At 41.6% G+C, this 12,513-nt stretch overlaps 1 long non-coding RNA gene across 1 annotated transcript; it reads left to right on the top strand.

The window, feature by feature from the left end:
- Positions 1-668: 668 nt before the first annotated feature.
- On the top strand, positions 669-3,327 carry LOC100193768 (uncharacterized). Its single transcript, NR_160014.1, has 3 exons — positions 669-1,487; positions 2,454-2,633; positions 2,954-3,327. It is a non-coding gene; the product is annotated as an uncharacterized lncRNA (long non-coding RNA).
- Positions 3,328-12,513: the final 9,186 nt, after the last annotated feature.

Raw genomic sequence — 12,513 nt, forward strand, 5'->3', positions numbered from 1 at the left:
GGTGAACTGTTTAGGATAAATCGAACCTGAACTATCCGAAACAAGAACAACGGTTAGCCGATTCGCTTTCCTATTTAAAATCCGAGAAAATAATCTATTAATCAATAGCGCCTTAAATTGGCCCATTTACTCCTCGTTTTAAATCCAACTCCCAATATTAAGAACAGATGAGGTTTATCTGTTTTAAACTAGATTTGACATAGTTTGAAATATCCAAGCCGATCTCGTTTGGTTCGGTTCATGTGTTCCTTGCCTCGATATATCTCAACTATAAATAACGGGTACAAGTTCATCTGACTCTGAAGTATTCATCAAATCAAATCCAATCAAAATATTTTTGTCGATCTTGTTTTAGTTCAACTCATTTATACATCTTTTATACCTTAATGTTAGCGCTAACAAAATATCTACATTTTGATTTTTTTTTTTAAATAGATAAAAAGAAATTCCAATTTTCCTAGCTGATTTCTTTCCACCGCTTGAACGTCGAGCTATTCTCTAAATATCTCACACGTCCATCTCCCTGATTTTTTCCATGGTCTTATCATGTATACCGGCACTTAGATTTTTCTTCTCTTCTTATCTCTTCCCACCGTCTTTGGCTCAAGCAAAAAAAAATCTCCTCATGTCTTCTACCACACAACTCTCTAGACTTCTCACACGGCGCTCTTTGCTCCTCGCCTCTCTTCTGGCTGCATGGCCCTTGCGCTCGCTCAGCTTGCTAGTGACCAGCACATGGCGCTCGGCCTCAATTTCGCCATGACTGTGTCCCTGCAGCAGCGCCGTCCGGCCATCAGCAGCATCGGCGAGCTCGCTTCGAGCTCCGTCCATGGCCGCGAGTCCACCTCCGCTGAGCTGCCAGTTTCCAGCTCCTCTATCATTTGCTCCGGCGTGCGGGCGTCACTCGTCCGTGATCCCAGCCGTGCTAGTTGACATGGTCGGCCATTTTAGCCGGCATCGCCACCAGCCGTCCGTCGCCTTCCTGCTCCCCACGCCGACGTCCAGTGCATCGTCGCCAGGGTTCGACTTGCAGCTTGTGCAAGCTGCTATCGAGCTCGCCCGGCCATGGCGCTCACGCCCCAGCCTTTTGCCTGCTCCTCGCACCGTGATTGCCGAGTTCACCGGCAACAGCAGTCTCGTCGTGCCGCAAACTGTGAGCTGGGTCTCCGCTGTTTTCGGCGGTCGACTAGCTCGCCAAGGCGTTTTTCACCAGTGAAGCATACTTGTCATGCCCAGTGTCCTCGCCGTGTCTGTAAAGCCGTTGTGGAGTTGTTGTTGTTCGCCTCCACGCCATGTGAGACAGCGTCGTCGATCCCTTCAAGGTGCTCGTCGTCGTCTCCTCATCGCCTTGCCGAACGTCTCGGACCACACCAGCCTGTCGCTGGAGAAACATAGTGCAGTACGATGCCCCATCAAGTGTTCGGTGTTATGCGCGAACTAGAAGTCGTTGCTGATATCGCGGTCTTCAAGTTGAGTTTATTTTATTGGTGAGCTGATTCCCTACTTCTATTATTTTGTTTTAATGATTTGATGTGTTAGATTAAATATTGGTCATAATGATAGTCATTATATGCTATTTTTTTTTAAAAAATAGGTTATTAATGTTTATGTAATTTCTGGTAATAATTATTAGTTAGACGTTTTTATATGTATATGGTAAAGTTTAGGCGGCAATGTAATTTAGGTGAGGAGTACTTTGATGGTGGATACGAATGACTAGGGTAATGTAATCGATTTAAAATTTGCAATGTGCTTGAGATCGCAATTGTGACATAGACACATCGTATAAAGCTCGGGTTTAAAATACGGTTTAGGCGAAGGAGATTTTGGTAGACAAGTATACGATGTTGGTGAATCGATGACGTTAAAATAGGTTTAGTATTAAATCAGCTAGCTGACATGTTTTGTTAGGGTAGTTGTGTTAGATTCGACTAATCTTAAGAAGCATGATTATTGTACTTAGTCATCTGTTGTTGGCCAGTGAACATAAGTACTCCAGATATTTAAGTCGTTGAGAAATTAGTTTTACCAAACGCTATGTTATCTGTTAATGTTGTATCGGTTAGAGTAAATATTGTGTTGTTTGATTTAGTTAAGTATGTAATTGAGGTTAATTAAGACGCACTGTTTAAAGAGTTAATTAGATTGCTCCTATACTTATTTTAAGTCGTTGGTATTCAATAATAATGAGTCCATGTTTTATTAGACTTCTGATGAAATATTTTACTAAAGATGATAGTGCAGGTTAATTAATTTATTCTTGTTTGATTTCGGTATTAGATCCAATCAGAAAGGAGGAGCATGATTGTCGTAAGTAACAATATATGGATAGTTAGTGTCTGTAATACCTCGCCATTAAGTGTTTTATTTCTCTTTTGCGTAGCATCGTAATATCTTGTGTTATTCTTCTTATGTTCATACATGTGCATTATGCATCTCATTAGGTACGCTAGTTTATCACGTGATGCAGAAAACGAGTCAACTCGACTGTAAGATGATGTAATGGGTGGGCTACTCCACAAGGTAATGCTGATGGATCAACCTGAAGAAGAACCGACTGAACAAGTGCCAACACAAAAGGATGGTCGTCAAGTGGTCGTCATCTAACAAACACTTACGTAGTGTTATTCCAGGCAAGCCCCGGTGCATGCAACCCCTTCTGTTGGTAACTTGTTCTCAAATGCTATGAGTTAAGAACAAGGCAACACAAAATGTTAATGGTTAAAGACATTCGTCCTTCAAAGCATTATTTCCCTTAGGATATAATGATCTTTAGACAAAGGTTATGAAAGGACGTACCATCATCATCACAGTATATAATAATGGAAGTAGAAGCATATGAAACATGGGAAATAACATAAATAATCATATGATATTGTCAGTATCTCTTTTTTATATCATCATGAATAAACACGCATCATATTGAATTACATTTATACCTTCATCTTGACAGAAGGCGAGAATCCAGATGTGACGTGCGAGTGAATACCAGTCAGCGTGAACAGTACGATGTCACTGTTCATCTATTTATAAGCACAGAACGCAGCCTGTGTAGAATTACAACCATGCCCTTAACATTTACTATTGACTTAGGGATAATATATCGAGGACTAGACAGTCTTTTCCCCTTTAAGTCAGTTTCATTTTCCACCGCTAAGCCGAAGCTTTTCCACAGGTGGCTTCGGAACTGGTTCATGCTTCTCTCGAACCACGCTCTTCATATCATGTACAACTTCATCCCATGTCCGAAGGTTCCTGTACATATATTATACTTGGGAAACATGTTAGTTGTGTTTTGAGGACCTTCGGAAGACGAAGGCCCCCAATAGTAGCCCCTCGCAGTATTAATTTGTTATAACAACGAATTTAGACAGCGACGTGGACGAAGGCCTTAAGCCGAAGGTCCAAAAAAACACCTTCCCTTCGCTAGAATAGCGACAGTCAATGACAGACGGGACCCGCCTAGTTGCAAAGCACTAGGCGTATAAATATGAACCCACAACAGCAGCATTTGATACGCTATTTCTGCTATTTGCGTTATTTTCTCAAATTTCTAGCTCTTGCTCAATAGCTCTCGCCTGATGTAAAGCCCAAAATTGGTATAAAAAATCTACTTTGAGGCCTAGGAGGGAGTATTCCAAGATTTAAGTCTTTTATAATAAGAGATTAAATAAAAGACCCTCATATAAGTTAATCAATCTTTGTTGAATAAGGAGATTAGAGACATTCTTCAAAAGAATTAAGTTTAAGAAATACTTTAATAAATGGTATACACTAGAAAATCTCCTTTTAAAATAACCATGAACATATTTCTAAACGGACTATTCGTTCAAGGAAATAATTTTTTTTACGTGTGTGCATTGAATACTTAAAATGTCTAGATAAAATAAACAAAACTAAACATATGTATGCATTTATATGCACATCATATGGGAATTATTTGTTGTTGCATTTAATCTTGCAAACCTTGAACTTTGAAACAAATTCGATTTACGAACTTGAGACTTGGAATAAAACTGAAAATGGGAAATAGAAAAGAAGAAACATGTTTCTGGGCCGAATGCAGTTCAGCCCATCTTGTCCCTGTCCATCCTCCTTCTGCGACTGGGCCAAAATGGCCTTGACCAGCCCATTTACACCCTCGCGCCTGACATCGCCGTGTGGGACCCCCTCGGCCGTCGTCCCTTCTTCCCCACGAGAGCTCGGACCCGTGAGGTTCGGATCAGGCTGTTCAACAGAATCCGTGGATTCCGCATGATCCTCGCCTGCGTGGATAATTTGCCACATGACCGGCTATATAAACCAAGCATCTGTGCCTTGGTCGTCATACCGCGGGCACCGGCAACTGGGTGCGTGCCACCAATACCAGCAAAGGTCAGCCAGGGGGGGGGAAAGGAATCAGCAGCCGTCGCATCTTTGCCATGCGGTTGCCGTCGTACTGCACCACCCGTAGAGCCTCACCTGCATAGCCATACGCGATGCGATTGCAGTCCTGGGCTTCACTATGAACCTGGGATGGTGCTCGTGGCCACGACTTGGGGTTTCGGCGACCGGAGCTCGGCGCAGTTTCTGCCAAATTGTGAGCGCCGCCACGGTGTGCCATGGCGAACATCCGCCACCGCGACAACACAGGTAAGAATCATGCCATAGTTCTCCATTTCGCGTAGCTCGGGTAAGCCATGTACCGGGAGTGTTACACCGGCGGGCGGGTCATCGTCGGGGTTGGGCGCCGCCGTTCGGGTGGGCTAGGTGCTGTCCTATGGTGCGCAGGAAGAAGAACAAGCCAGGGCCCCAGATCCATGGGTCAACGGTTAAGATCGTATCCATCCACGCTGATGCGTCGAGTGAAGCTAAGCCGTCGGATGTTAAACGGAGGGGTAAGATTAGATCTCGGGGGAAGTTTACTTCAGGGTCGTCCGATTCTCGTTCAACGGTAGAGATTAGTTTGGGAGTACCCTTTCGTGGGATCGGATCGTGTCCACAGATCGGTGGATGTGCGGTGTAGATCGGACCACGCCTTAATTGTGTCTGCGCCGTCGATGTTTGATCTGACAGCCAGGATTGCGTACCATTTTCAGCGCACTCCAGATCTAATTCGTGCCCTCGGCTGGTGATCCAACGGCCGAGCCGCCGAGGTTTGCGGATACCCCTTCGGCCATGACCTTTTTACTAAAGAGACCCCAAACTTTCGCAGAATCAACCCGCAGTACCCCTCGGGTGTGGCTGTGTCTGGGCGATTTTGCAAGTTAAACCCCGAGCTCCCTGGTTATTGTGTGCGCAGTCCAGAGCTCAGAGAAAATAGGAAAAATGAATTTAGAAAATGAATTTTCAATGTAAAAAGAATTCTAGAACCTATTTAATGCATAGAAAATTCATTTTAGCTCCTTTTTAATCCATTCCAGTTCCTATAATTTTGTATATTACTTGGTAACACTATTTTAACATGAAACCCATACTAGAATTAATTACTCAATTAATTTTGTAGCAAGCACATAAAACCTTCAGAAATTCATAACTCCTCCGTTATAATTCCGATTTGATCCGTTCAAGTTGTGTTAGTCTCGTATAAATATTTACTATGCAATAACAATATTTATTATACCATGCCTCATTATTTTATAATTAGATTTCTATTTAACTTAGGTTGGTTAGTTTCGTTAATGTATTCATCATTACTTGCTAAACTATGATATATGAATAATTTATAACTTAGATTAAAGTTGAGATAATTATTTATAGAATAACCTCTCATATGATTTACACTAACCAATTTAAATATAGTTTAGTATTGGAAACACACAGATCTTCTATAAAATCATAACTCCTTAATCGTAACTCCGATCTTAGTAGTTCTCGGTCCCGCGATCTCGTAGCTTCGCATAGATCATTATTATTCAGTTTGTACCTATGTTTGGTGTGATGTTAATTTTATCTATACCATGTGTGTTTGTATTGCTACGACTAGCGTGAGGTCACGAGGATCTGAAGAATCACCCTGGTAACTGGAATCTCAAGTGCCAGGCAAGTTGTGCCCTTGATCACTTCTTTTTACCCACTCATGTTCTAATTAATCATAATGATCTGCATAGGTTAATTTTGATGGGACCCAATAGGTTACCCTAGTTTGTTTATCCTGTTTACCTTGTTTACCCCTGAATCAATTGGGTAGTTATGCTATTGCTTTATATGGTTTTCGGGTTAATATTTCATTACGTCCATGTTCCAATTATTCTGTTATGTTATTTATGTTCATGATAAGATCATTATGTTAATTGGAACATGGAGCGACCACCCGGGAAAACAGTGCTACCACAAGGGTTTAATGGGACGCCCTTGGCTGATTAATTAGGAAAGCTAGTGGAAGACTACCTTACCCGAAAGGGGCAAGGGCAGTAGGGGAGTGGTCAGTGTAGGGAGGCCCTCGGGAGGATTTTGCTGCGATGGCGGTCCTGCAAGGGATTCCTGCATTGGAGCTTCCTATAAACTGTAGCGGGTTTTCTGAAGCTAGTGGAACTTTGTAAAGGCCTCGTAGTGTTACCCTGCCTCGCCTCCTTGGTAGAGGTGTATGGGAAGTCGCGATCCCTTGGCAGATGGGTAACACGACTTGTGGGTAAAGATGCGCAACCTCTGCAGAGTGTAAAACTGGTATACTAGCCGTGCTCACGGTCATGAGCAGCTCGGACCCTCACATGATTAATTTATGGAACCTAAATTCAATTTGTCATTTGCATTTGCATGGGATTCTTTATTAATTTTGTTCTATTACTTTTATTAAGGTTTGGTATTCACTTACACCTAGTAATTGCTAATAAAAGTTTGACCAACACTAAAAGCAATGCTCATCTTTAACCATTTTCTTTGATAAGCCTTACACTTCATGAGCTCTCACCTTTGGCGAGTTCATGCACATTATTCCCCACAACTTGTTGAGCGATGAACGTATGTGAGCTCACTCTTGTTGTCTCACACCCCCCCCCACAGGAGAAGAACAGGTGGTTCAAGTGGAGCCGCTTAATGAGGAGTTCGATTCGATCTAGGTGGCGTCTCCCAGTTGACTTTCTGGCGTCAAGGATGGATTTTAGATCCTGCTATATTTATCTTTTATTTTGTAAGACTTCCGCTATGTAATAAGTACTCTGATTATTGTGACATTTATCTCTATACACTCTGTGATTATATATGTTGTCTTCTTTGGCGCATGTATGAGATGCACCCGGCTTTGTCCCTTAAAACCGGGTGTTACAGAAGTGGTATCAGAGGAATGTTGACTGTAGGACGAAACCTAGATAGAACTGGACAACCATTACCTACTTTCCTTACTCTGATTCTTTTATACTTTTCTTGATCCTGTTTCACCTTCTACTGTTCTACTCTGATTAACCTTACCTTTGCTACTCTGATTCTTTCTAAACTCATCTTAATCTTTTCTCATCTAATTCCGCTTCACTCTGATTATTCTTACCTTTCATTTCTAAAGACAAATGTGGATTTCACACTTTGAAATCCTGTGCCTAAAGTGACCTTTAGGAATAAGAGACCCACTCTTAGGAACAAAAACAAAACTATTTTTATAAAGATCTATACGCTTGAGTGTTTGTTCTTATGACACTTGTTTGATTTGGATCTTTGATTGAGTGTGATTAGTTGTGGAGTAATGTCCACAATTACATCTGCATATACGTATAAGCTTAAATAGAATTCATAAGAAAACTAAGCAATTTAGATTATCCTCCATTAAAATGTATCTATCTCATAGAGATTCCTCTAATCTTAAAAGACTCTTCCATATCTTAATAGATTCATCGTATCTTATAAGATTCTCTCTTATCTTACTAGATCCACCTCATCTCAAAAGATTCTTCTTACCTTAATAAATTCATCTTATCTTGAAGAGATTCTATCTTATCATAACATATCTAACTAATCTCAAAAGATTCTAACATATCTTAATAATACATATTCTACCCTGTTGGACCTATCTAACCTAAACTAGTCTAATCTAGTCACATCTAATCTAATCTAGATCTTATCTTACCTAATGTGACCTGATCTAGTGTGGTCTAATGTTATCTAACCTAATGTGGTCCACTTAAACAGATTAATGACACTAGTAGAAGAGATTAGACCCTACTAGCCATGTATTAACTTAACTTAGCACATTGAATCAACTCAACCATGAGCTAATCCAACCCATAGAGCCATGATGAATGGTATAACCTTTCTATTCCCACCTAACAACAAACAAACTTTTAACCTACATCATGTAGTCTATCTCATCCATATCTATCTTAACTATATTCTCCAACCCCGATAATATACACTAACCTCGAATCAATGAGATCAAGACCGGAGGAGAAAAGATCAACATCGACAAGGAAGGGTATAGCAATCAAAGCGAATATCGAGATGAATCAGGACTTAAACATTTTGGATAAAGTCTTTTCCTTGCCATAATCTTTCTTACCTCAACCTATTCAGTTTATATCCCACATAAATAGTAGCGGGATACCTATGTTCTCCCATTCTTCCACTACCTCCACCACCACCACCAAGTTACATAAATAAATATATATATCTACTACTATTGGTAAGATCTAAGTGTTACCTTAGTTAGTAGCTAGTATTTTACTATATTGAGAATAATAATAAGGTCTAATTGACCGCATGTGTTGCTAATAAAGTATGCATCATGCAGAGGTTTTGTTTGTGCATATGTTTTGAGATAACATGGTTATACACCCTTTCCTTACAAATCTCGAGGACGAGATTTCTGTTAAGGGGGGTAGGATTTGTAAAGCCCAAAATTGGTATAAAAAAATCTACTTTGAGGCCTAGGAGGGAGTATTCCAAGATTTAAGTCTTTTATAATAAGAGATTAAATAAAAGACCCTCATATAAGTTAATCAATCTTTGTTGAATAAGGAGATTAGAGACATTCTTCAAAAGAATTAAGTTTAAGAAATACTTTAATAAATGGTATACACTAGAAAATCTCCTTTTAAAATAACCATGAACATATTTCTAAACGGACTATTCGTTCAAGGAAATAATTTTTTTTACGTGTGTGCATTGAATACTTAAAATGTCTAGATAAAATAAACAAAACTAAACATATGTATGCATTTATATGCACATCATATGGGAATTATTTGTTGTTGCATTTAATCTTGCAAACCTTGAACTTTGAAACAAATTCGATTTACGAACTTGAGACTTGGAATAAAACTGAAAATGGGAAATAGAAAAGAAGAAACATGTTTCTGGGCCGAATGCAGTTCAGCCCATCTTGTCCCTGTCCATCCTCCTTCTGCGACTGGGCCAAAATGGCCTTGACCAGCCCATTTACACCCTCGCGCCTGACATCGCCGTGTGGGACCCCCTCGGCCGTCGTCCCTTCTTCCCCACGAGAGCTCGGACCCGTGAGGTTCGGATCAGGCTGTTCAACAGAATCCGTGGATTCCGCATGATCCTCGCCTGCGTGGATAATTTGCCACATGACCGGCTATATAAACCAAGCATCTGTGCCTTGGTCGTCATACCGCGGGCACCGGCAACTGGGCGCGTGCCACCAATACCAGCAAAGGTCAGCCAGGGAGGGGAAAGGAATCAGCAGCCGTCGCATCTTTGCCATGCGGTTGCCGTCGTACTGCACCACCCGTAGAGCCTCACCTGCATAGCCATACGCGATGCGATTGCAGTCCTGGGCTTCACTATGAACCTGGGATGGTGCTCGTGGCCACGACTTGGGGTTTCGGCGACCGGAGCTCGGCGCAGTTTCTGCCAAATTGTGAGCGCCGCCACGGTGTGCCATGGCGAACATCCGCCACCGCGACAACACAGGTAAGAATCATGCCATAGTTCTCCATTTCGCGTCGCTCGGGTAAGCCATGTACCGGGAGTGTTACACCGGCGGGCGGGTCATCGTCGGGGTTGGGCGCCGCCGTTCGGGTGGGCTAGGTGCTGTCCTATGGTGCGCAGGAAGAAGAACAAGCCAGGGCCCCAGATCCATGGGTCAACGGTTAAGATCGTATCCATCCACGCTGATGCGTCGAGTGAAGCTAAGCCGTCGGATGTTAAACGGAGGGGTAAGATTAGATCTCGGGGGAAGTTTACTTCAGGGTCGTCCGATTCTCGTTCAACGGTAGAGATTAGTTTGGGAGTACCTTTTCGTGGGATCGGATCGTGTCCACAGATCGGTGGATGTGCGGTGTAGATCGGACCACGCCTTAATTGTGTCTGCGCCGTCGATGTTTGATCTGACAGCCAGGATTGCGTACCATTTTCAGCGCACTCCAGATCTAATTCGTGCCCTCGGCTGGTGATCCAACGGCCGAGCCGCCGAGGTTTGCGGATACCCCTTCGGCCATGACCTTTTTACTAAAGAGACCCCAAACTTTCGCAGAATCAACCCGCAGTACCCCTCGGGTGTGGCTGTGTCTGGGAGATTTTGCAAGTTAAACCCCGAGCTCCCTGGTTATTGTGTGCGCAGTCCAGAGCTCAGAGAAAATAGGAAAAATGAATTTAGAAAATGAATTTTCAATGTAAAAAGAATTCTAGAACCTATTTAATGCATAGAAAATTCATTTTAGCTCCTTTTTAATCCATTCCAGTTCCTATAATTTTGTATATTACTTGGTAACACTATTTTAACATGAAACCCATACTAGAATTAATTACTCAATTAATTTTGTAGCAAGCACATAAAACCTTCAGAAATTCATAACTCCTCCGTTATAATTCCGATTTGATCCGTTCAAGTTGTGTTAGTCTCGTATAAATATTTACTATGCAATAACAATATTTATTATACCATGCCTCATTATTTTATAATTAGATTTCTATTTAACTTAGGTTGGTTAGTTTCGTTAATGTATTCATCATTACTTGCTAAACTATGATATATGAATAATTTATAACTTAGATTAAAGTTGAGATAATTATTTATAGAATAACCTCTCATATGATTTACACTAACCAATTTAAATATAGTTTAGTATTGGAATCACACAGATCTTCTATAAAATCATAACTCCTTAATCGTAACTCCGATCTTAGTAGTTCTCGGTCCCGCGATCTCGTAGCTTCGCATAGATCATTATTATTCAGTTTGTACCTATGTTTGGTGTGATGTTAATTTTATCTATACCATGTGTGTTTGTATTGCTACGACTAGCGTGAGGTCACGAGGATCTGAAGAATCACCCTGGTAACTGGAATCTCAAGTGCCCGGCAAGTTGTGCCCTTGATCACTTCTTTTTACCCACTCATGTTCTAATTAATCATAATGATCTGCATAGGTTAATTTTGATGGGACCCAATAGGTTACCCTAGTTTGTTTATCCTGTTTACCTTGTTTACCCCTGAATCAATTGGGTAGTTATGCTATTGCTTTATATGGTTTTCGGGTTAATATTTCATTACGTCCATGTTCCAATTATTCTGTTATGTTATTTATGTTCATGATAAGATCATTATGTTAATTGGAACATGGAGCGACCACCCGGGAAAACAGTGCTACCACAAGGGTTTAATGGGACGCCCTTGGCTGATTAATTAGGAAAGCTAGTGGAAGACTACCTTACCCGAAAGGGGCAAGGGCAGTAGGGGAGTGGTCAGTGTAGGGAGGCCCTCGGGAGGATTTTGCTGCGATGGCGGTCCTGCAAGGGATTCCTGCATTGGAGCTTCCTATAAACTGTAGCGGGTTTTCTGAAGCTAGTGGAACTTTGTAAAGGCCTCGTAGTGTTACCCTGCCTCGCCTCCTTGGTAGAGGTGTATGGGAAGTCGCGATCCCTTGGCAGATGGGTAACACGACTTGTGGGTAAAGATGCGCAACCTCTGCAGAGTGTAAAACTGGTATACTAGCCGTGCTCACGGTCATGAGCAGCTCGGACCCTCACATGATTAATTTATGGAACCTAAATTCAATTTGTCATTTGCATTTGCATGGGATTCTTTATTAATTTTGTTCTATTACTTTTATTAAGGTTTGGTATTCACTTACACCTAGTAATTGCTAATAAAAGTTTGACCAACACTAAAAGCAATGCTCATCTTTAACCATTTTCTTTGATAAGCCTTACACTTCATGAGCTCTCACCTTTGGCGAGTTCATGCACATTATTCCCCACAACTTGTTGAGCGATGAACGTATGTGAGCTCACTCTTGCTGTCTCACACCCCCCCCACAGGAGAAGAACAGGTGGTTCAAGTGGAGCCGCTTAATGAGGAGTTCGATTCGATCTAGGTGGCGTCTCCCAGTTGACTTTCTGGCGTCAAGGATGGATTTTAGATCCTGCTATATTTATCTTTTATTTTGTAAGACTTCCGCTATGTAATAAGTACTCTGATTATTGTGACATTTATCTCTATACACTCTGTGATTATATATGTTGTCTTCTTTGGCGCATGTATGAGATGCACCCGGCTTTGTCCCTTAAAACCGGGTGTTACACCTGATTTTCGAGCCTTTAGAGCTTCGGTTTAAAGGCGTGCTTGCTCCAAATTTGAGGAGAA

Source organism: Zea mays, chromosome 2 (genome assembly GCF_902167145.1).
Source record: "Zea mays cultivar B73 chromosome 2, Zm-B73-REFERENCE-NAM-5.0, whole genome shotgun sequence".
Classification (NCBI taxonomy): Eukaryota; Viridiplantae; Streptophyta; class Magnoliopsida; order Poales; family Poaceae; genus Zea; species Zea mays.